Here is a 17123-nt window from a genome sequence, read left to right as displayed (position 1 = left end):
AACCGCTCCAATGTGTTTTAGGTTTGAGGATTGTAGTTCTACTGTCGGTAAATCCAACCGCTCCAATGTGTTTTAGGTTTGAGGATTGTAGTTCTACTGTCGGTAAATCCAACCGCTCCAATGTGTTTTAGGTTTGAGGATTGTAGTTCTACTGTCGGTAAATCAAACCGCTCCAATGTGTTTTAGGTTTGAGGATTGTAGTTCAACTGTCGGTAAATCCCGAGATTTTGGTTGAGGTCGAGATTCAGCTTTTGATAGGTATTGTATTGCATTTGACAACCAACAAATAACCACAAAAGAGAAGATCTTCATATTATCAAATTTTATGACTACAGTGGGCTCCAAAATTACTGGCACCCCTGACTAGCAATGCACAAACAATACTTAAAAAAAATATAAACAATATAATTATAGAGACAAACTCAAAAGACCAACATATGAGAAATACTGTACTTTATTATTGTTTCAATGGAACCCACCAAAATAATTTATTGATTTAATAAAAAATCAATGTCCTCCAAATCAAGGTTTCACAATTAATGGCACCCTTAAATATTATTGTAAATAACATCAACCAAAATTAAACCAGGAATTATATTCCACTTATTTAAGTTTATCTAAGTGTTAAGGAACTATATTGAGCCATTACATCACTTCCTTTTTCTCTAGGGTATAAAAATGAGGTAACATGCATGCAATATCCCTTTCTCATCCAACACCATGAAGAAAAGAAAAGAACTGGCAGTTCAAAAGGGGCAGATGGTCGTAGACCTTCATAAATCTGGTAATGCTACAAGAAGATCCACAAACGATTGAATATATGACTGAGCATTGTCAGGGCAATTATTAAAACATTCTAAAGATATGGAACAGTTGAAAACCTCACGGGTAGAGGACGCAAATGCATTTTGCCCCCCCGGGATAGGGAGGAGGATCGTGAGAGAAGCAACAAAATCCCCAAGAATCACTGTGAAAGAATTTCAGGCCTTGGTGTCGTCTTGGGGTCACCAGGTTTAAAAAAGCACCATCAGACGCCACCTCCACAACCACAGTCTCTTTGGAAGGGTTGCCAGAAAAAAAGCCCTTAATGACCCCAAGACACAGACGCAAGCGCTTGGAGTTTGCCAAACATCATTTAAATTATGATTGGAAGAAGGTGCTCTGGTCAGATGAGACCAAAATTGACAGTTTTGTTCAGATACAGCATCGGCATGTTTGGCGTCGAAACAGAGATGCATACAAGGAGAGGCACCTCATACCCACGGTGAAATATGGAGGGGAGTCAGTGATGTTTTGGGGTTGTTTTAATTCCAGAGGTCCAGGGGCACTGGTTAAGATTGATGGCATAATGAATTCCACCAAGTATCAGGCAATTTTGGCTGACAATTTGGTTACCTCTGCCAGAAGGCTGGGACTTGGCCGTAGGTGGACTTTCCAACAAGACAATGACCCAAAACAGACCTCAAGATCCACACAGAAATGGTTATGTGGGAGCCTCCCGGGTGGCGCAGTGGTCTAAGGCACTGCATCGCAGTGCTAGCTGTGCCACCTGAGATTCTGGGTTCGAGCCCAGGCTCTGTTGCAGCTGGCCCACTTGTTCATGCATGTGGAGGTAAAACGGAAGCTAAACAAAATGTTTTAGAGAAGTATAGAAAAGTATTACTCTTTGTAAAAAAATATATATTGGATTTAAAATTCATTTAAAATAATAGTGGGGAAATGTGATCAGGGATGAGTAAGACAATATCAGGCATCTTGGAAGAAAGAATCCAGGTCCTTTGTCATTTCTGCTGCCACCTCCTGAGACAGGTTCCCTGGTCCTGGTGTGTCCTGGGCGTGTTGGGGGGTTGGTGGCGGGGTTGTCCTCCCGCTTCACCTCCACCTTCACCCCAGCCACAGGACCACCTAACAGCTTCTGGCTCTCCATGAAGTATTGGCCGGGGTGATTGAGCGAGAGCCCAGAGTCCTCAATCTGACAACACAAAACAGAAAAAAGTTTTGTAAGGTGTCAGACGGTAAAAAGAATACCGGTTCAAATGTTAATGAGCTAGAAAGAGTAGCAATGGTCAGCTTTGACAGACATGTTAGACAGAAAAAATCTCAGCTTCAGTTATTTTATAATTTTCATTGTACTGGTGTAGTGAAATGCTGCAATTCCTCCCTCATCTTTCAAGCCTGGCTGTGTGATTGGGATGGAACACACCGGCTTTGAAGTCTCCCTGATTAGTCTCTCTCCTGCCATCATCTTGATCATTGTCCAATTCCTTTGTCTAGCTAGGAAAATTCTAGCTAACTACTAGACTGTATTGGAACAAGCATGGGGGGGGGGGGGGGGATAGGTACACCTACATATCTCAGCAGCCCTTCGATGGAAATAGACTTCTTACAAAAACAAGAATCAAATAAACGAGTTCAGTACTGATCTAAGAAAAAAACATTATCTCTCCTGCTTACTATCCTGTCTCTGTTCACGGTCTGTCCAGCAAACTTTTTAAAAATATTTGTTTTTTTAGGAATGGGGGAAAAATCTCAGAGCCACAGGTTGCTGAGTAGAGAGATTTCCATTACACCCTGATCTGTCTGTTTCACCACATTACAGCAAATGGCACTTGGCCTTCTGGCTGTGAAAAATGACAAAATGCATAAACATGCAACAATCAGAAACAATCTTTGAATGATTTCGCTGCAGGCCCCGCCCCTTCCGCCCCCTCCCCTAATCCGAGGTGAAGCATATCGGAGTGCTCCACTGGACACTATTTCATCACTCTTTCTATTGTTTGATTTATCACCAGTGTAAATATTTAATAATTTAAGTATTCTATTTTGACCTTTAATAAACGCTGCCAAGGACGGAGGAACGACTGCGATCTATCTGTACAAACCCACAGATCTGGAACCAGGTAGGACATTTGGCAGAGTTTGAATTCTCCCAGTCCCAGGTAAGGGGGAAATGAGTTGGTCGTCTTTGTGTCCCATGATGACTTAGAGATGAGATGAGTGGCTGTAGATTTGGGGGATGGCCCAGACCCCCCACACAAAACAGCAATGCTTTGCATATTCATGTCACAAACGTGCAGTTCGGACGACAGCACCAAAAAATGAGTCAGAAATTTCATAAATTCACGAGTCAGTCAGAATTCACTGAAAAACACTTTAGAGGCATTGAAATCATTCTCCGTGACAATTTGAGTAAATTAGAACACTAAATGAGAGGAGAAACAATCACCATAAATATGAATCATAACTCTTAAGCTTAGTAGCAAAGCGATGTATTGCAATGGTGGACTAGTTTAGGGACATTTATGATACTATCTATTCTAGATATATTGATATTGTAAGTAAGACAACTTTTGTTGTAAAGAAGTTACATAGAGTAGGAGGCCAATAACAATAATTTAGGCTGGTAACCAGGAAGAATGTGACCCCCCCACAGGTGTAGCTAGGTCACAACAGACAGTGTCCTTTGCCTGTCCTCTCTTCACGAACTGAAGTGGCTTTCATCGGGACCGACTTTCAAAGTGACTTATATCAAGTAACAAAAAAAGGCTAGCTAGTCTAAAACCTTATTGAATCAGATTGATCAGAAATCTGTCCCATTAAAACATATTGGGGATTAAGGTATGAAGTCTTATACATGTACTCTCTCTGGGTTATCAGATTGAAATGTGATTGAGGATATTAACTGCATCTGAATAAACTTTGCACCGGAGCGATGGCAAATACATCACATCAAAGACCGCTCCCTTCTCTCCTTCTCAGACTCAAATTAAACTGTCACATAGCAGATAGTCAACATTTCTATCTTGGTGCTACGTTCCCACATTCTCACCAGGATTCTGGCACTAAAACTGCGTTGAATGCTGAGGGACAGGGGCACGTGATAAAGAAATAATCCTGACTGACATCTCTAGATTATTGCCTTCACACCGAAACACTTAAAACACCAACTCTCTCGATTCTGTCAGTTTGTAGAGTGTCCAATTTGAATAGAATAAACAGAGCAGCACGGAAAATCTGACGAATATTGTCAACATGTATTGGATAGACCAACTTCCCAAACTGCCGCTTTTATGGCTTCCCGAAAATAGCACATTACCAAACCCCGTGATTTAGCGGTATGTCAGAGAAATCGCTATGATCAACGTACATAACAGCACAGACATAAAGAACAATGAAAACATGTTGCTCCACTTTTTTTTCACATCCTCCATCTTAAATAGGGATATTAATAACCTTGAACGTGACAAACTGCTGATCCAAAGGTCCTCCACTAAAATACATTAGATCAAATAAATACTCATTAAGGCCTAAATTAATCTAAAATCTCATAATAAACCCATACAACTTAAACGGCTATGACGACTAATGATGGATGTGAGTTTGGTGCTCCTCCAGAGACTTCATGCATGAGATGCAGGGTCCTCCCCAAGGCCCTCACAAAGGCGGGCAGGCCGCCCCAATTACATCCGTCCCCGAATGAAAGGCGTCCTTACACTGTGTGACAGCTCAGAGTACTTCTGGCAGGTCAGTGAATTCCCTCGATCAACTCCAGGATCAGAAAACAAGAAAGGAAAGTAGAGCGAAAACAGAGATGAGAGGTGTTGGGAGTTATAAAGAGATCTTCAATTATTATTTGTATAGAACAGGAATGTTGAGGATTTGACGTTAACCAATAGCATTGGCTAGACGCTATAAGCAGTTGCAGGAATAATTCTAATCAAAATCAAATCAAATGTTATTTGTCACATGCGCCAAATACAAAATACAATTCACCTTGCTGTGAAATGCTTACTTTCTACAAGCCCTTTAAACCAACAATGCAGTTCAAGAAATAGAGTAAGAAAATATTTACCAAATAAACTAAAGAAAATAATAATAAAAATAATAAAAATTGCTATTATAGATGGAGCATTTGTGTTAAGGCTCTTATGTTTTGCGTTTGCTAATTATGAGAAACGTCACAGCATGGCATTAACGTGAGGCTCAAAGTATTACTGGAAATAATACTTTCCATGACACTTAAATACAGCACAGATAAAAAGAGGGAGATAACTTGAAATTATCAAGGTTTGTGTTACAATAATGTGAAGCACAAAATCCCAACAATCTTTTTTTATTTTATTCCTTAAGCTATCGACCAGGGCCTAGTTTCTCAGAAACATCTTAAAATCCCCTAGTCTATGGATGCACCGGCTCATCAATCTAAGTAACATTAAAAAAACTTGCCATCAAAATTCCTCAGTTTAGCTAGGGAGATTTTTTTTTGGTCTTAATTAATGGAATTATGGAGGTAGTTTTGTGCCTATCTAAACAAAGGGGTTAAATATGTGTAAAATAAATATGAATATATACACACATACAGTACCAGTCAAAAGTCTGGACACACCTGCTCATAACCAGGGTTTTTCTTTATTTCTACTATTTTCTACATTGTAGAATAACAGTGAAGCCATCAAAACTAGGAAGTAACACATATGGAATCAAGTAGTAACCAAAAAAGTGTTCAACAGATTCTTCAAATAGCCACCCTTTGCCTTGATGACAGCTTTGCACACACTTGGCATTCTCTCAACCAGCTTCATGAGGTGGTCACCTGGAATGCATTTCGATTAAGTGTAGGTAGGTGTACCTTGTTAAAAGTTAATTTGTGTAATTTCATTCCTTCTTAATGCGTTTGAGCCAATCAGTTGTGATGTGACACGGTAGGGGTGGTATACAGAAGACAGCCCTATTTGGTAAAAGACCAAGTCCATATTATGGGAAGAACAGCTAAAATAAGCAAAGAGAAACAACAGTCCATCATTACTTGAAGACATGAAGGTCAGTCAATGCGAAACATTTTAAGAACTTTGAAAGTTTCTTCAATTGCAGTCGCAAAAACCATCAAGCCCTGTGATGAAACTGGCTCTCATGAGGACTGCCACAGGAAAGGAAGACCCAGTGTTACCTCTGCTGCAGAGGATAAGTTCCTTAGAGTTAACAGCCTCAGATTACTGCCCAAATAAATGATTCACAGAGTTCAAGTAACAGACACATATCAATATCAACTGTTCAGAGAAGATCGTGTGAATCAGCGAATCATGGTTGAATTGTTGCAAAGAAACCACTACTAAAGGACACCAATAAGAAGAAGAGACTTGCTTGGGCCAAGAAACATGAGCAATGGACATTAGACCAGTGAAAATCTGTCCTTTGGTCTGATGAGTCCAAATTAGAGATTTTTGGTTCAAACCGCCATGTCTTTGTGCGACGCAGAGTAGGTGAATGGATGATCTCTGCATGTGTTTCCCACCATGAAGAATGGAGGAGGATGTGTGATGGTGTGGGGGTGCTTTGCTGGTGACACTGTCAGTTATGTATTTAGAATTCAAGGCACAGTTAACCAGCATGGCTACCACAGCATCCCATCTGGTTTGCACTTAGTGGGACTATAATTTGTTTTCAACAGGACAATGACGCAACACACCTCCAGGCTGTGTAATGCATATTTGTCCAAGAAGGAGAGTGATGGAGTTATGCATCAGATGACCTGGCCTCCACAATCACCCAACCTCAACCTAATTGAGGTGGTTTGGGATGAGTTGGACCGCAGAGTGAAGGAAAAGCAGTCAACAAGTGCTCAGTATATGTGGAAACTACTTCAAGACTGTTGGAAAAGCATTCCAGGTGAAGCTGGTTGAGAGAATGCCAAGAGTGTGCAAAGCAGTCATCAAAGCAAAGGGTGTCTTCTTTGAAGAATCTAAAATATATTTGGATTTGTTTCACACTTTTTTTGGTCACTACATGATTCCGTATGTGTTATTTCATAGTTGTAGAAAATAGTTTAAAAAAAGAAAACCCCTTGAATGGGTAGGTGTGTCCAAACTTTTGACTGGTACTGTATATACCGTGCCTTCAGACATCATTCAGAAACCCTTGATTTATTACACATTCTGTTACGTTGCAGCCTTATTCTAAAATGGATTAAATACAAATAATTCCTCAGTAATCTACACAAAATACCCCATAATGAGAAAGTAAAGTCAGGTTTTTTATTTTTTTTTGCAAATTTATAACAAATAGAAAACAGAAATACCTTATTGAAGTAAGTATTCAGACCCTTTGCTATGAGACTCAAAATTGAGCTCAGGTGCATCCTGTTTCCATTGAGCATCGTTGAGATGTTTCTGCAACTTAAATTGAGTCCACCTGTGGTACATAATTTGGAAAAGTACAGACTTGTCTAATTAATGTCCCACAGTTGACAGAGCATGTCAAAGCAAAAACTAAGCCATGAGGTTGAAGGAATTGTCCGTAGAGCTCCGAGACAGGATTGTGTTGAGGAACAGATCTGGGGAAGGGTGGAAAAAAAAAATCTCAGTCAATTTACACAGTAAAAAAAATTTAAACATTGAAGGTCCCCAAGAACACAGTGGCCTCCATCATTCTTAAGTGGAAGAAGTTTGGAACCATCAAGACTCTACCTAGAGCTGGCCACCCAGCCAAACTGAGCAATCAGGGGAGAAGGGGCTTGGTCAGGGAGGTGACCAAGAACCCTATGGTCACTCTGACAGAGCTCTAGAGTTCCTTTGTGAAGATGGAAGGACAATCATCTCTGCAGCACTCCACCAATCAGGCCTTTATGATAGAGTGACCAGACGGAAGGCACCCCTCAGTAAAACGCACATAACAGTCCGCTTGGAGTTTGCCAAAAGAAACCTAAAGACTCTCAGACCATGAGAAACAAGATTCTCTAGTCTGATGAAACCAAGATTGAACTCTTTGGCCTGAATGCAAAGCGTCACGTCTGGAGGAAACCTGGCACCATCCCTATGGTGAAGCATGGTGGTGGCAGCATCATGATGTGGGGATGTTTTTCAGCGGCAGGGACTGGGAGACTAGTCGGGATTGAGTCAAAGATGAACGGAGCAAAGTACAGAGAGATCCTTGATGAAAACTTGCTCCAGACCTCTGACTCAAGCGAATGTTCACCTTCCAACAGGACAATGGCCCTAAGCATACAGCAAGACAACACAGGAGTCAAGGACAGTCTCCGAATGTCCTTGAGTGGCCCAGCAAGAGCCCGGACTTGAACCCAATCGAACATCTCTGGAGAGACCTGAAAATAGCCGTGCAGCATCGATACCCATCCAACCTGACAGAGCTTGAGAGGATCTGCAGAGAAGAATGGGGGAAACTCCCCAAATACAGGTGTGCCAAGCTTGTGGCGTCATACCCAAGAAGACTTTGTCATTATGGGGTATTGTGTGTCGATTGATGAGGGGGAAAAAATATTGAATACATTTTAGAATAAGGCTGTAACCTAAAACAAATTGGAAAAAGTGAAGGGGTCTGAATACTTTCCGAAGGCCCTGTTTTTGCTTTGTCATTTTGCTTTGTCATCTAAATATACAGGACAGACAGTTCACTATTTTTTGACTGTCTTTTTTGCCATTTATGAATGTGTTATTCAATGCGTTTCCATGGGCTATAGTAGTAAAGGCCAAATTCAATATTTGATTGAATATTTGATTTATAGTAAATGATCTATGGTACGACCATCTTAAAACAATTCCATATGTCAGCTTAGAACCCTCCCACTCCTTAGACTTTAAGAGGTTAAGGAGAGATTAAACGTCAATGTTCCACTTTATCAATGACTGCCATTCTGAAGGACAAACCGGTTAGCTTACATTCTTATTGCGGGCAATGTCACGTAGGTGTCTGGCGAGTCTGGCCTCTGAGGTCTGCAGTGTCTGTTTGGGCAGCGCCAGGGAGACCGGTTGACTGAGGGCCGACGTTATGCATATTAATCACTTCCCAATGATTTCTCTCACATTGGATTCAGTCTCTCACATTTAATAATGCTGCCTACATAGCCTGTCTCTCTGCTCAGGGGCCTCTATGGTGCATGCATTGGCCTCCTGGGCCGAACCACAAACAGTGTCAGTGAGTCCTCTGCTCACCGTAGAGTACTTACTCGTACCAGGGAGGGAGATTCTATAGGGGGTTGCTGAGGGGGACATGGGAGAATTGATTCATTTCATTTGAAGAGAGATGAGCTCTCCTTGGGTTGTCTGTTCCCCTAAACTAGCACACTGTCCTGTAGTCCTTCCCTAGCCCTCAACAGATTGCTTGGTACGCAAATTATTATTTGTACATAGAAATAGATTATTTTTCTATGGATTTGTAGACATGGAAATATCTGGGTATGAAAAGGCTACTTTTACCAGTGCTAAGAATGGACTGTGTTGAATGCTTAAAAGTAGAGTACTCAAAACATTCACAGATGCAGAATTGACCTCCAACAGTCTAAAAAAGACATGCACTAAAGACATGTCTAGGAGCTGTATACAAACCCTCAATTTCAAGTCTAGACTGGTCTTTTGTTGTGAAATAATGTGTGGAATATATAAGTGAAATGGGTGTATAAATGATTGTTTTATATGGTCGCATTTTTCAGTAAAGAAATGTAACAACGAAAAAATATAGCCTACAACTATTTTATCCTTTATTTTACTAGGCAAGTCAGCTAAGAACAAATTCTTATTTACAATGACGGCCTATTGTGCGCCGCCCTATGAGACTCCCAATCACTGCCAGATGTGATACAGCCTGGATTCAAACCAGGGACTATAGTGACGCCTCTTGCACTGAGATGCAGTGCCTTAGACCGCTGAGCAACTTGGGAGCCATATTAAAAGCACTATTAAAAGGAGAAATCCTGCACTTTTAATACATGAAGTAGTAGAGTTAGACTTACCATTACTGATCCTGTATTATACCATGCTATATTAGATCTCCACAGAGAATACACAATAACATGATTACTAGACTCTAATTAAAATATATTGCCAATTCAGGTTGCTCTCCCATACTGCATTGTGTTAGTCAAGGTAGAATAGGAAAACATTACCACAAAAAAACACTTTCTTCTTTTTGAAACCTTTGTTAGATGTCATTGCCCATCAGGACACTTCAAAATGACTTCGAAACATTATATTTTATTTATTTTATTTTACCAGGTAAGTTGACTGAGAACACATTCTCATTTGCAGCAACGACCTGGGGAATAGTTACAGGGGAGAGGAGGGGGATGAATGCGCCAATTGTAAACTGGGGATTATTAGGTGACCATGATGGTTTGAGGGCCAGATTGGGAATTTAGCCAGGACACCGGGGTTAACACCCCTACTCTTACGATAAGTGCCATGGGATCTTTAATGACCTCAGAGAGTCAGGACACCCGTTTAACATCCCATCCGAAAGACAGCACCCTACACAGGGCAGTGTCCCCAATCACTGCCCTGGGGCATTGGGATATTTTTTAGACCAGAGGAAAGAGTGCCTCCTACTGGCCCTCCAACACCACTTCCAGCAGCATCTGGTCTCCCATCCAGGGACTGACCAGGACCAACCCTGCTTAGCTTCAGAAGCAAGCCTGCAGTGGTATGCAGGGTGGTATGCTGCTGGCATTTCTCAAGTATACTGTGGGATGTTAGGCTGCGTGTATATGTTCTTCATACCAGACTTTAAACAGTGAACTTCATGGCCCAATTAAAAGGGGACCATGAATTAAATTAACATCCTAAAGGTCCATAACTCCATGAGAACGTAACAGCAAGGCCTTACAACTTTATTTCATTACATGCACCATTGAACCCAGTTTAATGTGTTGAGAGAACACATCGAAAGTGCTTAAAAAAGTGCAGTTGAAAATATGCCCCGATTCATTTTAAAAGACACGAATGCTGAGGCGGTCAAAGCTGTAATCTCACTAAGCTGAGCTGCTCATATATAAAAGCTGGGCTCTAAGCTGGAGCACTGTAGGTTTCAACTGCACACAGGATATCAATGCTAAAACTACCCAAACACAACTGACGAGGCTAACAATCCCTGAGGAAAATTGCATCTGAAGTCAACTGAAACTAATTTGATTTCAGAAAATTGGTTAAACCTGTATTAAATAAACACTTGATAAAATATGGTTAACAGATAACAGCTTCTGGTGCATAAAAATTAAAACTGTATTGTTTTACTAAGATCTGGGAAAAAGTAATTAATTCCTCACTTTCCCTACTGTAATACAAATCAGTCAACCTTGTAGAAAGTGTGATGACAATCTACATTTTGTGCTGTACAGAATACATATTCTAATCTATAGTACACCTAACTTTTAGAGAATGAAAAGTTTTTCCTTTCCATTTTTCTGGTATTGTCATGTGGAGCAACTTGAGTCAGACTTTTGTAAGCCTCAGGTTTGGTGACACTATAGTGTTCACGTTATGTCCGTAATGTGTGTTTGTTTTTTGCCATCTAGGACTGGTCTATTATTATTGATCTCTCTCTCTCTCTCTCTCTCTCTCTCTATATATATATATATATATATATATATATATATATATATATATATATATATATATATATATATATATATATATATATATATACATATCAATATATATACAGTTGAAGTCGGAAGTTTACATAGTCTTAGGTTGGAGTCATTGAAACTCGTTTTTCAACCACTACACACATTTCTTGTTAACAAACTATAGTTTTGGCAAGTCGGTTAGGACATCTACTTTGTGCATGATAAGTAATTTTCCCAACAATTGTTTACAGACAGATTTCACCGTATCACAATCCCAGTGGGTCAGAAGTTTACATACACTAAGTTGACTGTGCCTATAAACAGCTTGGAAAATTCCAGAAAATTATGTCTTGAGTCAATTGGAGGTGTATCTGTGGATGTATTTCAAGGCCTACCTTCAAACGCAGTGCCTCTTTGCTTGACATCATGGGGAAATCAAAAGAAATCAGCCAAGACCTAAGAAAAAGACATCACCGGCAACGTCGCCTATGGGCACAAACCCACCGCCGCTGGACCAGACAGGACTAGCAAAAAGTGCTCTTCACTGACGAGTCGCGGTTTTGTCTCACCAGGGGTGATGGTCGGATTCGCCTTTATCGACGAAGGAATGAGCGTTACACCGAGGCCTGTACTCTGAAGCGGGATCGATTTGGAGGTGGAGGGTCCGTCATGGTCTGGGGCGGTGTGTCACAGCATCATCGGACTGAGCTTGTTGGCATTGCAGGCAATCTCAACACTGTGCGTTACAGGGAAGACATCCTCCTCCCTCATGTGGTACCCTTCCTGCAGGCTCATCCTGACATGACCCTCCAGCATGACAATGCCACCAGCCATACTGCTCATTCTGTGCTTGATTTCCTGCAAGACATGAATGTCAGTGTTCTGCCATGGCCAGCGAAGAGCCCAGATCTCAATCCCATTGAGCACGCCTGGGACCTGTTGGATCGGAGGGTGAGGGCTAGAGCCATTCCCACAGAAATGTTCGGGAACTTGCAGGTGCCTTGGTGGAAGAGTGGGGTAACATCTCACAGCAAGAACTGGCAAATCTGGTGCAGTCCATGAGGATGAGATACTGACTGTTACTTTTGATTTTTACCCCCCTTTGTTCAGGGACACATTATTCCATTTCTGTTAGTCAAATGTCTGTGGAACTTGTTCAGTTTTTGTCTCAGTTGTTGAATCTTGTTATGTTCATACAAATATTTACACATGTTAAGTTTGCTGAAAATGAACACAGTTGACAGTGAGAGGACGTTTCTTTATTTGCTGAGTTTATATTTAAATCTAAACGTCAATAAGACCACCAGGTTAAATTAGATTCATTAATACAAAGTAAATCATGTCGATGGGATTGTCTGAACATATTAGTGACAACTGCAGTGAGCTGATGTTGCATTGTGTCATGGGTTAACAACAAAGGTTTGAGAGGGTGTTGTGTTCTGGGCCAAACCTACCTGACTGATGTCGCTGGGTGAGACCTTATAAGACCGCAGCTTCTGCTTCAGCAGCTCTGGGTCACTGCGTCGGAATGGACACCCTGCAACCACCATGTCATAGAGTGAGACGGGATAGGGAGCGAGAGGGGGTGGGGGCTGGACAGGGGGAGAGAGAGAGAAATTACAACTGAGGGAATGGCAGATTCACAAGACCTGCTAAAATAATATTATCAATAACATGAACCACATTGGTTTGTGTCAGATGAACATCGTAACAGAGGGACCAGTTCCTATGCCAGGACAATAGTATTTTTGCATGCATCAAATTATTAGACATTGAAATCAAAACACTGCCTTGCATTTGCTATGACTGGGTTCATAGGAAAACTCTATTGCATGCAAACATAACCCTTTTCAAGCAGCACGTCTCCAGGCCCATGCCTCACCGTGCTGGTCGCCTTGGCTGGGTGGGTTTGACAAAATCACCTTCATGCAACTGTAGGGGGTGTAGTCTGTGCGCTTGCCTTCCTTCCCAAACATGTGGCAGATGCTGTAGGCATATGCTTTGTCAAACTAGAAGGCAAAAGATTGAGAGAGAGAGAGAGATAGAGAGAGAGAGAGAGAGAGGTGTGAGAAAAGTGTGTGAGAGAGAGGTGTGAGAAAAGTGTGAGAGAGCAAGAAAGAGAGATGTGAGAGAGATGTGAGAGAAAGAGAGAGGTGTGAGAAAAGTGTGAGAGTTAGAGAGAGAGCGAGGAAGCGAGAGAGAGAGAGATGTGAGACATGGGGTTGTAGTGAAAAAGGGATCAGGAACAGCGCGACGGGAGGTTGGGGATGAAAACAGAGACGTTGTCGTACATCATGTCGGTGGTGGCAGGGTGTTTTCCGCCATGAAAAATCGAGCTATTAGAGGGAAACTGCGGTAGAGGTATCACCAAACTCAAGACAGCTGTGACTGGATTATGGATAATGTGGCCCATTTCCTCCCTCCGTCTCTTTCCCCGTTCCGGGCTGCACACCTCTTCACATACATGCTGTGATCTGTCACTCACCCCTAGGAATGAAGGCGGACAAGTGTCGACATTTGTCAGATGCGTTAACATGAAGGAGACCGATTGGAATTAGTAAAAACGCCAATCACACAGCCACATACTGTACACTACAGACAACCTATTGTTGGAAAGCCCCCACTGAATTGTGAACCCATTACACAATCAAAAGAATCAACCCTTGTAGAAAAAAGGCACATAGACCTATATTGCCACTATGCGGCTAGCTCATGAAATTCAGGGTTTCTATTGCAACTTCAATGGATTATGATGAGTATAATTAGAGAGCCCAGAGAAGCACTTTCAACAGTGAAGGCAGAGCCTCTAAACCATCCGATTGTCATCTTTGCATTCCATAGCCACAGCTCTCGTCTCTGCAGACCTACTGTCCATGCTGCCGCCTCCGCCTCCGGTCCTGCTCCAAAATATATGGCGTGTGCTTAAGAAACCATTACACTGTTTGAGTTCGATGGGGGTCACTGCATTCAATCTCAGCGGTGAACTCAATTTACCAATCATATGTACTCCTGTAGCTGCTCAAAAGGGAAATACAGCCTCCCCCTGATGGTAAAATCAACAGTGGGCTGTGGAAGAGCGAGAAAACATTAATCACAATTGTACTCATCATAATCCATTAAAGTTGTAATAAAACCCCTGAACTTGACAAGGTGACTAGCTACATAGTGGCAATATAAGGAGTACTAAAACTACTCACCGATCATATATTAATTATATGGTGCTTTTAAGGATTTAGGAAGCCATTTCCAGTTTAAAGATCACAGCCTACTGTATTAAAATCGTTCTAGGAGCTCTGTCGGTGCATAGACATTTGTGTATAAGTTTCCTCCATTACGACTTTACTGCAATTCATGCATATTCATGAGTGACAGTGCACAATGAAGAGTTTTACACTGATCTTTGAATATCGAGAACAGATTAAGGATCTTTGACAGGTACATACTGTATACGAAACCACACAAACACACAGAGAAGTTGATAACTTTGATTGAAAGGTCACAAGCCACTAGTAAGTAGCCTAACATCTGTACTTTGTCAATTCCCATGGTGGCTTCCAGATATCTACAGGTAGGGCTGGGACCTCACGATATGATAACACCCCCCCTTTTTTGACACAGAACAGCCTCAATTCGTTGGGGGCATGGACTCTACAATGTGTTGAAAGTGTTCCACAGGGACGCTGGCTGATGTTGAATCCAGTGCTTCCCACGGTTGTGTCAAGTTGGCTGGATGTCCTTTGGGTGTTGGACAATACTTGATGCACATGGGAAATTCCAGTGCATTCTCAGACCCCTTCCCCGTTTCTACATTTTGTTACGTTACAGCCTTATTCTAAAATTGATTAAATTAAATGTTTTCCCTCAATCTACACGCAATACCCCATAATGACTTAGCAAAAAGTGGAATTTAGAAATGTTTGCAAATTTATTCAAAATAAAAAACAAAAATACCTTATTTACATAAGTATTCAGACCATTTGCTATGAGACTCGAAATTGAGCTCAGGTGCATCCTGTTTCCAATGACCATACTTGAGATGTTTCTACAACTTGATTGGACTCCACCTGTGGTAAATTCAATTGATTGGACATCATTTACAAGATGGCGCCGACAGAGATGGTCGCTTTGCTTCGAGTCCTTAGGAAACTATGCAGCATTTCGTTTTTTTATGTATTATTACTCACATTACATACATTATTACAGCCGGGAAGAACTATTGGATATAAGAGCAACATCAACTTACCAACACTATGACCAGGAATACGACTTTTCCGAAGCCGATCCTCTGTTTGGATCACCACCCAGGACAATGGATCTAATCCCAGAAGCCGACACAAAACAAAGGCGCCGCAAAAGTGGCAGACGGAGCGGCCTCCTGGTCAGGCTCCGTAGACTTACACATCGCACACCGCTCCCGAGTATACTACTCGCCAATATCGAGTCTCTTGACAACAAAGTAGATAAAATTCGAGCAAGGGTTGCCTTCCAGAGAGACATCAAATATTGTAGCATTCTCTGTTTCACGGAAACATGGCTCTCTCGGGATATGTTGTCGGAATCGGTTCAGCCACCGGGCTACTCCATGCATCGCGCCAACAGAGATAAACACCTCTCTGGGAAGAGGAAGGGCGGGGGTGTATGCTTTATGATGAACGACTCATGATGTAATCATAACAACATACAGAAACTCAAGTCCTTCTGCTCACCCAATCATCATTTTACCTCCCAAGAGAATTCGTGTCAGTTATTGTCACAGCTGTGTACATTCCCCCTCAAGGAGACACAAAGATGGCCCTCAAGGAACTTCACTGGAGTCTATGTAAACTGGAAACCATATATCCCGAGGCTGCATTTATTGTAGCTGGGGATTTTAACAAAGCAAATTTGAGAACAAGGCTACCTAAATTCTACCAGCATATTGATTGCACTACGCGCAGGGGTAATACACTTGATCACTGCTACTCTAACTTACGTGATACATAAAGCGCTCCCCACCCTCCCTTGGGCAAATCTGACCACGACGCCATCTTGCTCCTACCTTATAGGCAGAAACTCAAACAGGATGTACCAGTGACTAGAACCATTCAACGCTGGTCTGACCAATCAGAATCCACGCGTCAATACTGTTTTGATCACGCAGACTGGGATATGTTCCCGTCAGCCTCAGAGAACAACATCGATCTACACGCTGATTCGGTGAGTGTGTTTATAAAAAAGTGCATTGGAGATGTTGTACCCACTGTGACTATTAAAACCTACCCTAACCAGAAACCGTGGATGGGTGGCGGAATTCGCGCACAACTGAAAGCGCAAACCACCTCATTTAACCATGGAAAGAGGTCTGGGAATATGGCTGAATATAAACAGTGTAGTTATTCCCTCCACAAGGCAATCAAACAAGAGAAATGCCGGTACAGGGACAAGGTGGAGTCGCAATTCAACGGCTCAGACACGAGAAGTATGTGGCAGGATCTACAGAAAACCATGGACTATTCAAAGAAAACCAGCCAAGTCACGGACATCACGCTTCCAGACAAACTAAACACCTTCTTTGCACGATTGAGGAAAATACAGTGCCACCTTTGTGGCCCGCTAACAAGGACTGTGCCCGCCCCTTCTCCTTCTCTTCTTCTACATTTAAACTTGTTAACCCTCGCAAGGCTGCTGGCCCAGATGGCATACCTAGCCACGTCCTCAGAGCATACGCAGACCAGCTGGCTGGTGTGTTTGCGGTCATATTCAATCACTCCCTATCCCAGTCTGCTGTCCC

At 41.9% G+C, this 17123-nt stretch overlaps 1 pseudogene; it reads right to left on the bottom strand.

Annotated features, from left to right (window-relative positions):
* Positions 1–1592: 1592 nt before the first annotated feature.
* Positions 1593–17123, bottom strand: part of LOC129828454 (DNA primase large subunit-like) — a 114479-nt pseudogene continuing 98948 nt past the window's right edge.

This window comes from Salvelinus fontinalis, chromosome 30 (genome assembly GCF_029448725.1).
Source record: "Salvelinus fontinalis isolate EN_2023a chromosome 30, ASM2944872v1, whole genome shotgun sequence".
Taxonomy (NCBI): domain Eukaryota; kingdom Metazoa; phylum Chordata; class Actinopteri; order Salmoniformes; family Salmonidae; genus Salvelinus; species Salvelinus fontinalis.
This window is presented reverse-complemented; position numbering and strand designations above follow the sequence as displayed.